At 36.2% G+C, this 14,284-nt stretch overlaps 1 pseudogene; it reads left to right on the forward strand.

The window, feature by feature from the left end:
- LOC101970576 (large ribosomal subunit protein uL5 pseudogene) overlaps positions 1–13,355 on the forward strand; it is a 50,395-nt pseudogene extending 37,040 nt beyond the window's left edge.
- Positions 13,356–14,284: the final 929 nt, after the last annotated feature.

The following is a 14,284-nucleotide window of genomic DNA, read 5'->3' on the forward strand; positions in this document are numbered from 1 at the left end:
AATACCAACTAAAAAACATTTAGAAGTCTTAGGATACCAGACTTTGACCCTAACAATATTGTAGCATATTTAAAAATAGTTATTTTTTTAAAAGTGTTCCTCCAAGTAGCATCAGATTTTAATTTTTTAGATTATGTTGTCTCTCGTTGGATATAACCTATGTGTGGCAGTTTGACTTGGCCAAAGGCTTTGCTGGTGGGGTAGAGCACAAGGCAATTCCAAATAGGGCAGATGTCACAGTCTTTCCTAACACAGCTGCCAAAGTGACATTTGTGGAAGGTATGTTTCTGTCCATAGCCAGCAACTCTTGAGAATAACAGTCTAACCCTGACTTGTATATCATGCTTAGGTTAAAGCATAGAATTTTATATGGAGACATTTAGGGCCACCATGCCTTGGGCCAAAAAAAGTAATATATTGTACAATACATGTTTGCTTTGGCTAATAGTGATGAAGGTCAGCATTGGGATTGTTCTTTCATGAACAAATCGTAAAAGATGGACAGGAAGGATGCTAACATTTAGAATGCCAGCTATGTCCCAGGTATTGCAAGCTTCTCTCATTTTATTTCATCCTTGCAATAACGTTGGTTTACATCACAGTACTGTCAAACCGAGACTGAGATTAATTGACTTGCTGAAGGTCTTAGGTCGCAAGTAGTGGGTTGGAGTTTGAATCCTGGCAAACCTGGTTAAAAAGATCCCTCACAAATACTGCACTGTCCTTTCCAGACCTTTTTGCTGCTGCACATGAATATTTTGGACAAATGTTAAAACATATTGAAATGAATTGATGTTCTTACAATGATGTCTGCATATTGGTCATCTTTATTTGGAAAGAATCCTAATCTGTAAAATCATCATGTGCACATGAAAGTTTTTAGAATGCTTACTCTGGAACATTCTGGTCTTTGTATTAGAGAAACCTGAAAACTGCCCTTGAGCAAGTTTTTTTTTTTTTTTTTTCCTGAGCCTCACTTTTCACTGCTATAACATGGTGATAACAGTAATGTTTAAGATTGTAGAATGAATTGGAAATAATACTTGTAATGGACCTAGAACAGTGTGTAGCATCCAGTAGGAATTTGGAAACTGGGAGCAGATGTTACTATTGACAATCAAGAAGTTCATTTTTTGGGGGATCATTGCCAATTTATTAAGGAAATAAAAAAAAACTTTTCTTTTTAGTTATACATGACTGTAGAATGTGTTTTGACATATCAAACATACATGAAATGTAACTTTCCATTTTTTGTGGTTGTACATGATGTGGAGTTACACTGGTCATGTATTCACATATGAATGTAGGAAACTATGTCCAGTTCATTCTACTGTCTTTCTATTCCTATCCCCCCTCCCTTCCCTTCATTCCCTTTTGTCTAATCTAGTGAACTTTTATTTTTCTCTCCCTCCCCACTTGTCTTATTTCACTTAGAGTGATAGTCTCCAGTTTTGAGATTCCAGTTTTTTTTGAGATACTTTTTGCTTATGTGCAAGGATTACTCAAGCTTCTAAAAATCCACATTCTGTGCTTACATTGTAAATTTGTTGAGATAGGCACACCAATTGGATATAGTAATGACAATATAAGTATTCTTATATAGTAAGTTGGTCAAAATTTCAACACAGTAAATTAGTGGGCTATATATTTATGTATTTCTGTAGGCTTTCAGATAGTTACCTAATGCTAAATTCTCAGTTTCATGAAGAAATCAATTTCAATACAACTGGCCATTTCAAACGCATGCACAAAAGTAATATTAAGAATTCAAATCTGGGCTGAGGATGTGGCTCAAGCGGTAGCGTGCTCGCCTGGCATGTGTGCAGCCTGGGTTCGATCCTCAAGAACCACACACAAATAAAAAAGATGTTGTGTCTGCCGAGAACTAAAAAATAAATATTAAAATTCATTCTCTCTCTCTCTCAAAAAAAAAAATTCAAATCCATTAAGGCAGCCTTAGTAGATCTATCAAGTTCATTAATACTGTCACATTTAATCTTCATTTTGTTTTGGTTTTCCTTTAAAACAAAACGGAACAAAACAAAAACCCAACACTTTGGAAGTATGTTAAAGGAAATCCCAGATTTTCTAAATGCATCTCAATGAGGGCAGTTTATTACCACAACATAATATATAGCACACTTAACAAAATGAGCAATAGTTTCAGCTATCCTGAAGACTGGGCAATCCGGGCCTTTACACGACTTGCTAGCTTCACATAAATTCCACTGTTGCACTTAAAATCCCTTACCATTTGTATTGAATCTAGAGAAGACTCTTGTGGCCTCTTCTTTTCATGTCTTTGATCTGTGCAGAAACTGGGTCACATTGTGTAGAATGTGCCACATTCTGGATTTGTCTCTGTCCTTCTGGCATTTAACTTGTTTTTCTATTTCACAAATGAAAGAGCTCTAGTGTAGAGGCTTGATTATATTTAGATTCTTCTTTTTTTTTTTTTTTTTAAAGAATAGTCAGATGATACCAGGTGTTTCCTAAAGAGGCCACAGGGTCTGATTGTCCCACTTTTGGTGATGCTGAAGTTGAGTAGTTTCAGATACTGAAGATACTGAAATCTTCCTTTAATGGTCATTGTTTGATACCATTTTGTTAGTGAATAAAAAGTACATTTCTAATTCTATTATTTTTTTTAAAAAAACAACTTTATGGTGGCATAATAGACATGCAATAAACTGCAAACATACCAAGTGTGCCATTGGAGGTTTGGACATAGGAACACCTGTGAAACCATCACCACAATCAAGTTTTTGTGCCCCCTCTGCTGCTGCTCATTGCCTTTCTACCTCCATTCCACTGATTTGCTCTGCTGTTAAAGATTAATTGGTACATTGCTTGTTTTTTCTAATACTCATCCTCAAAAAGTGAAACAAGGGTTGTTTACAAAAGAAGTTTTAAAAAAGTTGTTTCATTCAGGATGATAATTCAAAAAGTTAAAAGAAACCATTGTACTTTGTTACACTTGAAAAATGAAATGAGTTTAAGTTTGGCCTGTTATATATATGTGATTGATGTAGAAAACAATAGGAACGAGATGGTTCGAGAGCTTCCCAAAACTTCTTGACCATTAGTATTTCCTCAGAGAAGTCATTTGACTGATGTTCTTCCCCCATACAATTTTTGCAGATCTCTAGGATCTGAAAGATAATAATAGGACCGGGATTTATTCTTTTTCCTTTATTATGTTAACTACCCAGGCTTGGCTGCTTGCATTACAATAAAACATACAGTATAATTTCTGGCATCTACACAAACATTTTTACTCTTTATTGAAACTGTAAGCAGGGTAAATTGTTCTTTGCTTTCCAGTTCTTAGATTTCAATTTATCTTTAGCTAATTATTTAGGGCAGAATACAATGTGTTGTAGTTTTTCATTTGGCAGGCATATGAATTGTGGAGCAAAGATACCTGATTCAATAGGACCAATAACTTTTAGACTCTCTGCCTCAAATCCTACCACTAGGAACACATTGTGATCAAAGTAATAACTCATACAGCTTGGCATGATACTGCAGAAAGGCAGAAACTTAGTGAGGGGCAAATGAAATGCTGCAGCTATGGGAAAAGTTGAACTGACAGTGAAGTAGGAAACAAGTAATTTAAAAATGAGTGCAACATGAACATGATGGCAGCTTGATTTTTAAAATTTCCCTGAACTCCTCTTATTATTCTTGTTTGTCTGTTTAGTTTATAAGTGGCAATACCCACAGGTATATCAACAAATCAATAGGTGTTTTTTTTCCCCTAAGCCCCACATGTCTTTGGCCAAACTACCAACAGCAGTAGAATCTGTCTAAGATGAACAGCTTTGATGCAGTGAAGAGCAAGAAATGAAATGCAAACGTTAAAATCTCAACCTTGTAACTTTGATTACATAGTGACACTATAGCTATGGTAATGATTTTTTTGGTCTTAAAATCTATTTTATCTCATCTCTTACCAGCTGACTTATTTAGTGTATTTTCTTCCACTTTATTTTTTTTTTTTGTCAACATTTATGTGTCTGTTTTAGGTGTGACTTAAGAGCATGTGGCTGGAAGCAGGGCTGATGGTGTAATTCCACATGGTTGTGAATGGTGTAGTGTTGGTAGATCCATTTGGGTTGGTTAGTACTTGTACTATACTAATTGAGTTTTGTTAATGCAAGATGGCAGTCTTGGTAGTTCAATTAGAGAAGTAAGTTTTTTTTTTTGTATGAGTGATTGATTAATGCTTTTAATTTCCACCATCTTACATAGTTCTGTCACAACCAGCCAATTTCTTCTTTGATACTTTGTGGTAAGCTAAATAATATCCTCAAGCCCCATATTCTAATCCCTAAAACATATTAATGTTACCTTACATGGCAAAGGGATATTGTATATGATCTTTTTAAGAATCTTGATCTTATCCCAGGTTATCTGGGTGGGCCCAGGATAATTGCAAGGGTCCTTATAAGAGGGATGCAGGAGTTTGAAGTTATGTGAGGAATAGACCTCGAGCTAAGGTATACAGTAGTTCTCCAGAAGTTGAGTAAAGCAACTTCTTAGACAACTTGGGCTGCCATAAATTCATATCCTCATGGTGTTGAAGACTAGAATTCTCAAGATTAAGGTGTCAGCATGGTCAGTTTCAGGTAGAGGTCCTTTTCTTGGCTTGCACATGGCCATGTTCCTGGCTGTCTTCAGACGGGGCTTCTTGCACATGGGTCTTGCCTTTGCCTTTTCCTCTTCTTGTGAAGATAAGGAAGGGCCCATCCTTATGACCTTGCTTAACCTACTTGTATACTAAAGACGTTATCTCTAAATACAGTCACCATTGGAGGGGGGGCGGGAGGAATACATGTCAGTTCATAGCAAGCAAGGCCACAGATTATCCCCTAGAGCTTCTGGGTAGAATTCAGCCTTGCCAATATTTTACCTTTAGATTTCTGGCCTTTAGACATGTAAGAGAATGAATTTGTATTATAAGCAAAACTAAGGATGTGGTTACACTGGCAAGAGGAATACATTCCTTTTCATAGTTTTTGGTGACTTTTTAAAGAGAGGATGAGTGACCTTTGGAATTGCAGCTTTTCCTAGAAACTTGAAACTCATCTATGAAACTGACCACCACAGTGAGCCTCAGGCTTGAATGTCCTCTGGTGCTCTGAGAGGCCACCAGGAGGGGAATTAGACGGTTCAGCACTTGGCAGAACTCTTTGTAGTAGAGAGTCCCTGTGGCATTCATGAACCTCACATTTACTTTTAATTTTTGGCATCTACAGATGGTTTCTCTGCCAACTTGGCAAACCTTTTACAAAACGTGTTTCAAATATTGTATCCAGAATTTTAATTGTTCCAAACAGGAGGGAGTCTTCAGGGTGTGGGGTCTGTCATAATGGTGGAAATGGAAGTCTGGGGAGTCTTTCACAATTATTTTTCAGAATTACTCCTCCCCCTTTAGGCAAGGTATATAAGCCTCATTACTTGAAATCTTTCTTACTGCTTCTCTGGAGCTTGGGAGTTCTCAAGCCAGGATATCTGAGTTAACCTCTTATCTGGGAAGAGAGAGAAGTTAAACACTAATCACGTCTATCATGGGCTTGTTAGAGACTTTTTTTTCTAAAGAATTCATTATCTGCTATTTATAAAATATTTCCTGGGAGGGAAGAATTTGGCAGCCATGTCTTTGCACTTGAGTATGTGGTTCTTGAAACTCACCCTGTTTATATGCTTGCATCCCAATTATCTGGTGGATTGTTCTTAAAGAAAATGCAAAATCTGGAGTAGAGACATGGATTTCACTGTCTCTGTGCCTACCCCAGAAGTTTCTTCTTCCTTGATTGTGTATAGGTTCTTAGCATATGGTTCACTTGGGAAAAATGCTGGAAAAGAAAGTGAAGGAGCAGGAGGGGCAACCAATAAATCAGCTAGGTGATTTTTTTCATTCCAGGTTGACTCATCTGTATTAATAAGGACAAATTTATCTTTTCATATTTAGCATTCTTTAAAGCTCAGCTATAGTACTGATAAGAACTGCATTCAAACATTCTCTTTTTTGGGGCTGGGGATGTGGCTCAAGCGGTAGCGCGCTCGCCTGGCATGCGTGCGGCCCGGGTTCAATCCTCAGCACCACATACCAACAAAGATGTTGTGTCCGCCGAGAACTAAAAAATAAATATTAAAAATTCTCTCTCTCCTCTCTCTCTCTCCTCTCTCACTCTCTCTCTAAAAACAAACAAAAAAACAAACAAAAAAAACCAAAAAAACCCCCAAAAAACAAAAAAACATTCTCTTTTTTTTTTCCCCCATAGTAGTATTGGTTTGGTAATGGCTTTAATAGAGAGTCATTGTGGTTGAGTCAGATAATACATTTTTTTTAAAGTGCATTTTCTCTAAGAATGTCACGGCAAGCTATTAAAATGGTTGAGAAATAGAGGATGAAACCTATTAATACTTGAGTGGAGTCAGAATGTTCTTATTTTTAATATAAGTGGCAAATGCCAAATAAATATTTGGTGTTGTTAGATTACAGAATGAGTTTAATGACAAGCTGGGACAATGTAAATGAGTACATTTTCTTGTGTGTGTGTGAGAATTGAGAATATTATCTGGAAAGTTGGGTAATTTGAATTGGGTAATTTGAATTAGAGGAAATACTATTGTTAAAATATGTATGCCAATGAAATTTGGGGTAGAAACACATATTTGAGGTTTTTGTCTGTTTTTACCATGAGCATCAGAAAAGTGATTACATTATTAGCTTATACATTGATAAACCTTTTTGAAAAATTGTTGCTATAGCAACTATATATAACCCTCAAAAAATACTCCATAATTATTGGCTTTTAATCTTCTATAGTACATGATAGATAATTTATATAAAAACTTGATTTTTAAAGGAACTGTTTTATGATTTAATTCCATTTAGAATCCTTTTAATTAACTAGAAAATTAGTTTTCTTAAACTACCAATTATTTACTTTGAATCAACTTTGTCTTTTAGAAGGCTTCTCTCAACTTAGTAACACTATTTCTAGTATTCTGTAATGCCGAAGACTATTATACTCTCTGCTTGAAAGTATTTTGTTAGTCCTTTATGAGTTGAGGTGATCAAAACGGAAGGCAGTAGTCACAAAAAGGCTTTCAATAATTTTAGTGTTATGTGCTCACTACGTTTTGTATCCTGTCCTCAGTATAGTTTAAATTTTATTTATCCATCTTTGAACTGCTTCTGCTCACTGAACAAATGTTTTTTGCCTGAAGCTGGTGCAGCTAATTCAGAACAATGAGTTGAATTATAGTTAAATTGTTGCTTGCATTGTGCATTATTAGGTACTTTGATACCAGGACTTGAAATTTTCCAACTTCTTAAAGACATTGCTGATTCCCATTCTCAAAACTGGGTGAGGGTGTTAAAATAGGATAGCTTATGCAAAGTCTGCTCCTTCCGTGTGTGAGCCCCCCGAGGTCTCCATCCTGGAATGACGAGGCCTGTTCGGATGGTTGTAGATGGAGGACCCTGTAGCTAGAGCATTACATATCAGTATGTCTACTTCCCCTCATCTGTCATTTTATACTCATCAAGAGTCAGTGTGGCCATTCTAAGTGAAATTCCTGAATTCCAAAGCTGAAGATAAAAGAATAATCTTTATAGAAACATGACACGTGAAGTAAACATAATCTAACATTGGGCTTTTTTTTTATCATCTATAATGTGAAAAGCTAAAAGACAGTGAGAAAATATCTGTACACTTGTTTCTTTGACCTTTCTATTGTGGTCCTGTCTACACGCTCTGGAAAAGTAAGACCTATAGCCCAAGAATTTTATGTGTAGCTAAGTTATCATTCATCCATGAAGAAAAATACATACCACTTTGGGGTATATAAGGATTCATATACCATGAATATTCATGTACTATGAATCCTTATCTAAGAAAGTACTTTGGGTTGTAATTTAATCAAATGACAATCAACTGATTTCAAGATAGCAGAAGTAAGGAAGAGAGAAGTCCCGTGAGCAATGATTCTTGCTAAGTATATGTGGTCAAATCTAAAAGGGTGTTGGAAATGGAGATATGACCTAATTACTGACATATCTGAAGAAAATGTTAACATTGATATAAGGCTTTATTTAACTATTTTATGAATATTAAGGTTTTTAGGGACAAGTGGTAGAAATCATGAGAGAAAAAACTCAATCTCAGTTATTCCCCAGGGATCAAACCCAGTGGTGCTTAACCACTTAGCTACATTTCAGCCCTTTTTGAGACAAGGTCTTGCTAGTCACTAAGAGCCTGCTAAGTTGCTGAGGCTGGCTTTGAACTTGCAATCCTCCTGCCTCAGACTCTGAAGCTGTTGGGATTACAGTTGTGTGCCACCATGCCCAGCAATAAATATTTTTAAAGTCTTTGCTATGTCCTTTTATTTAGGAACTGAGGCAGATGAGTTCACCTTCGTACATATATCCAATAGGAAACAATGATGTACAGAGGGAGGCAAACAAGATAATTTAAAAGAGGATAATTTAAAAGATTCTCTGAGGAATCTAAAATAGGATAATTCTATATTGTATGTCCTAAAATAAGATAGTTGAGAGGTAGGGAGTTGTACCTTAGAATGAATGATTGGGGAGGGGTTCTGTGAAATCCTTTGATCTTAGATTTGAATGAGAAGGAGCAAAGTTGAGGGTGCCTGGTTTGGGTGACCCTCATGTGGCTTAGAACTCCTCTTTGAATAGCAACCTTTGTACCTTTCCTGAGCCAGACCGCTGCTGGGTTCAGGTAAAAGTTTGGGTTCTCAGAGTTCATTTGTGGAGTTTTCTGATGAGTGAGCCACACATTTGGAGTTGAAGAGCCATTTGTTGAACTCTGGAGTCCCATGGTTTCCTGCCCCCCCCCCACTTTTTAAAATTTCATCAAGGAGGCTATATTAAAAACAACAAAACCAAAAAAACCCCCCAAAACTCCAGATCGACCAATTAGGCACTGGATATAGAGAATCACTTAAACATATATACATGCATAGATAATGACTGCCTGCTATTTATGTCCAGCCATAAAAGGAGAAAAGAATATCAGGAATTATGGTTTGAAATTATTTGCAGTAGTAATTTAATAAAGCTATTCTTTTTAAAGTTATTTATTTTCCTGATTCTTAAGAGACTAAGGATGATGACAGATGAGACAAGTCTTTCCAGCATCAGACATTTGAGACCAAAGTGCATGAAGGATTCTTCTACATTCTTTGGCAGAGGGCTGACATCTGCCTGCATCTGTCTGTACCACAGGCCCAAGGGAGTAGGCTCTTCTACCTTTTTCTGCTTGCAGGATTCCTGCTTTTTAGGATACTTAAAAACTCAATCTGAGTTTTTAATGAGACATTGAAGAAACATCATAATGAACTTGAGGGAAGCTCAGAAGTCAGAACTAAAGTAGAACAGTGAGTGTGCATGTATGTTTTTAAATTAAAGAACACTGGAAAGTATAAATGCTGAGCACTATTTCTAAAATTCAAGAGATACTGTGAGAAAATTTTTAAAAATCCATAAAATTTTAAAAAATCTTTATGGGGCACATTATGGTAATTTGATACATGATACCGCATGTAATAATCAAATCAGGATAAACATTGAAATGTTAATCATTTTTATGTGTTGTGACTCTCACACTGATCTTTTCCAGTCATTTTAAAATATGCCATTGATTTGTTTTCAGCTGTTTCCAATGCTTCCCCGACTCTAGAGACCACTATTCCATTCTGTTGTAAAAGATTGACTTGCTACTTCCCATAAAAGAGTGAGCACATGTGGCATTTGTATTTTCTCTTTCTGGCTTATTTCACAACATAATTACCTCCAGTTCTGTGCATGTTGCTGCAAATGACAGGATTTCACTTTTTTTAATGGCTGAATCATATTCCATTGTTTTTCTATAGCCTTTACCCACTAATGGGCATCTTGGTTGATTCCACAGTTTCGGTGCTGTGAATAAGTGCTGCAATAAACGTGAGAGCACAAGTATCTTTTTGATAGAATGATTTCATCAATTTTGTATATTATGTTAGGTTTATGTTGTTGTGACCACAAGACCTGATAGGGACAACTTAAAGGAGGAAGAAAAGTCTATTTTGGCTCCTGGTCTTTGGAGGTTCAGTCCATGTTTGGCCTGCTCTGTAGCTCTGGGTCTAAGGTGAAGCAGAACATCATGGCAGAAAGGTATGGCAGAGGGAAGCTGCTCAGTTCATGACAACCAGGGAGAAGGAAGAGCTGAGAGCAAGGAGCCACAGATGACAATCTCTAGGGAAAATCCCCAGTGACCTACCTACTCCAGCCACATCCTACCTGCCTACAATTACCACCCATTAGTCCATTCAAATTATTAATCAAAAGGGAGATGATAGATAACTCATTGTGGTTTTGTTTTCCTGGTGATTAGTAAGATTGAGATTTTCATATATTTATTGAATGTTGGTATGTCATATATAATATATATGTTTAGTTGTTTAAATATTGTTTAGTTTTCAGTGGATCTTTATATGTGGTGCTGAGAATCAAACCCAGTGACTCTCACATGCTAGGCAAGCACTCTACCACTGAGCGATAACCATAGTACCTTGGTCTGTCTTTTTGAGAAGTATATTTAGTTCTTCAGTGCATTTTTTAATTGAAGGTTTATTTTTTCTGTGTTCAGTTTTTGACTTCCTAACATAGTCTGGATATTAATTCCTTGTGAGATGAGTAATTCACAAGTATTTTCCATTTTTATAGATTCTCAATTTTTTTGATTATTTCTTTGGTTGGACAGAGGCTTTTTAGTTCAACATAATCTCATTTGTATATTTTTACTTTATTTGCCTGTTCCTTTGTGGTCCTATTTCAGAAAATCTTTGCCTATACCAGTGTCTTGAAGGTTTTCCATTTTCTTGTAATTTTATAGTTGCAGCTTTAACATGTAGGGCTTTCATTCCATTTTGAGTTGCTTGTGTACGGTAAAAGGAAGCATTCTCATTTCATTCTTTCACATATATATATATCCAAATTGGAAAGCACAATTTATTAGTCTGTCCTTTCTTCATTGTGGGTTCCTGGTGGCTTTAATTGGCTGGGTGAAGAGGATTAATTTCTGGGTTCGCTATTCTGTTCCACTGGTCTGTTTACATGGTACTACCATGAGATTTTTGGTCACTGTAACTTTGTAATAAGTTTTGAAGTCAAATATTGTGATGCCTCCAGCTTTTTTGTTATTTTGTTCAGAATGACTTTGACTTTTCTGGGTTGTTGTTGGTTCCATATAATTTTAGAATTGTTTTTTCTACTTTTGTGAAGGAATTCTTGATTTTAAAAGGAATTATGTTGATCTATAGATTGCTTTGAGGAGTACTGTTGTTTTAACAATAGTAATTCTTGTCCAATTCTTCTGTCCCCTGTAACTTCTTTCATCAGTGCTTGAGAATTTTCTTGTAGAGATCTTTTACTTCTTTGATTAACTTTATTCCTAAATATGTAATTTTTGTAGCTATTGTGAACTAGATTGCTTTATTATCATCTTTCTGCAAGTTCATTAGTGAATAAAAATGCTGCTTTTTATATATCGGTTTTTTATAGCTTTCAACTTCATTGAATATATCTGTTTGAACAGCTTCTTGGTGGAGTATTTATATTTTTCTATGTATAAAATGTCATGTGCAATATGGATTCTATAACTTTTTCTCTCCAATTTGGATGCTCTTTCTTTTTCTTGCTTAAATATACTAAATGGTGGAAGTGGACATTGTTGGCTTGTTTCTGTCTTAGAAGAAATACCTTCAGTTTTTCCCCACAACTAGTGGGTTTTTTATATACCATAACCTTTAGTAATTTGATATATTCATTCTGTATCTACTATATTTTTGAGTTTTTATTGTGAAGAAATGTTGTGTATTAGTGATTTTTTTGTACCTATTGAAATGATGATGCAGTTTTTCATTCTTTTGGTGTGTTGTATTATAATTGACTTTGCATATATTGAATCAGTTTTGCATCCCTGAGATGAGTCTCTCTTAATCATGGTGTACAATCTTTTTCATATGCTGTTGAATTCCATTTACTAGTATTGAGAAAAATCTGTATTCATCAGGGATATTATATGTCTGCAGTTTTCTTTTTTATTGTATGTAATGTATAGTTTTGATAGAAGGCTAATTCTGGCCTTGTATAAAGTTTGACAGTTACTTCATTTCAATTTTTTGGAAGAGTTTGGAAGAATTGGAATTTGTTTAAAAAATGTTTCATAGAATGTAGCAGTAAAACCATCAGGTTCTGAACTTTTTTCCCCCAGATGGCAGACTTCTAGTAATGTTAACTTGCTACAAATTTTTAGACATAAATCTAATAGATGACAGGAGGACTCTTGGTCAGAGAACAGATTGTATTGTAATAGCCTTCAGCACTGGTTCCCCAAACCACAATCTCTTCAGTTACAAGGTAGTGGTAACTCAGTGTTCCTTTGAAGTATAGATGTGCTGTACAAAAGGATCCCACAGAATGTGAGAATCAAAGCTTATAGGATGGCTGGCATATAGGCTCATCGTATCCTAGCGGGGAGGCAGAGGGAGGGGGAGAGAATATTTTGAAATGTGAGCAAATGGCTATGTGTAGCAGTCTCTGAATCTTGTTGGAGCAATATACTACTTGTAACTCCCAGAATGTGTAGAAATGTGAGACTATTCTTGTAGAATTATCTTGCAACAAGCTGGTTATTGTCCCAAATGCTTAAGCAAAGATACAACAGAATACTTCTGGAGGGATGTATTTTAAAACTAGACCTCAAGTAGTTCCCTGTTTGACATCATGGGATTGAGGTGAAAAGGAGAACCCCTTAGGAGAACTTTGTGTCTACAAGCTCTTCCTCAACATCTGTGTGGGGGAGAGTGGAGACAGACTGATCCAATCAGCCAAAGTGTTGGAAGAGCTCCACAGGTCAGACTTGTGTTTTCCAAAGCGAGATAGTACTGTCAGATCTCTGGTGTCAGAAGAAATGAAAGGACTCTTGTCCACTGCATCATTTGTTTGGCCAAGGCAGAAGAAATTCTGGAGAAGGGTCTTAATGTATGTGGGTATGAATGAAAAAAATAAATTTTTAGCTACTGGCAACTTTTGTTTTGGGATCTAGGAATACTTCATCTGGGCATCAAATACTATCCAAGAATTAGTATCTATAGTCTGGATCTGTAAGTGGTGCTGGGTGGGCCAGGTTTCAGCATCACAGAGAAGTAGTTCAGGACCAGCTGCATTGGAGCCAAACAGACTCCACAAAGAGAAGGTCATGCACTGGTTCCAGCAGAAGTATGATGGGTCTGATGGATTCTATGATGGCAAACAAATTCCCGAATTAGTTTAAATAGCACCCCACGAACATCTGTGTGGTGGAGCACTACAGTTTATAGGTATGAGAACACATATGTACATATCATGTGTATTGAGATGATATATATTACAGAATTCATACACATTCTGAATGTTAACTGTATAAAGAAATGAGAAAAGGTAAGCCTAAATTATCAAATAATGAGACTGTAAAAAAATGGAGAATTGTGATAAAGTAGCTCCATAGGCTTTAAAGATAAAAAAATTAATTGAAACAAAAATTTAACTGGATAGTTTGAGTAGAAATTTAGGTACAGCAAAGAAAATGAACAAAAATGGTTTAAAAATGGAAAGAAGTGATGAAGTTCTATGGAGACATGTATTCAGATCATTTCTCCATGTGTGAATTGGATTATTTGTTATAACTTTTTGAGTTCCTTATGTGTTTTGAATATTAATCCAGTGTCAGATTGGATAGGTGGTCAGCTTTTTCACTGCTGTGACTAAAAGACCTGACCAGAATGATTGTAGAGGAGGAAAAGTTTATTTAGTGGTTCACGGTTTCAGAGGTCTCAGTCCACAGACACCTGACTCTGTTCTTCAGGGCTAACATGAGGCTGAACATCATGGCAGAAGGGTATGGCAGAGGGAAGTAGCTCACATGATGATTCGGAAGCAGAGAGAGACTCTACTGGCCAGATACAATGTATGCCCCAAAGGAATGCTCCCAATGTCCTATCTCCTCCACCCACAACCTACCTGCCTTCAGTTACCACTTAGTTAATTTCCATCAGGGGATTAATTCACTGATAGGGTTAAGGCTTTCATAACCCAATCATTTCCCCTTTAAACCTTCTTGCATTGTCTCACACATGAGCTTTTGGGGGACACCTCCCATCTAAACCATAACAGTTGGCGAATATTTTCTCCCATCCTTCAAGTTCTGCATACTGATTATTGCTT

The sequence above is a fragment of the Ictidomys tridecemlineatus genome, chromosome 10, assembly GCF_052094955.1.
Source record: "Ictidomys tridecemlineatus isolate mIctTri1 chromosome 10, mIctTri1.hap1, whole genome shotgun sequence".
Lineage (NCBI taxonomy): Eukaryota > Metazoa > Chordata > Mammalia > Rodentia > Sciuridae > Ictidomys > Ictidomys tridecemlineatus.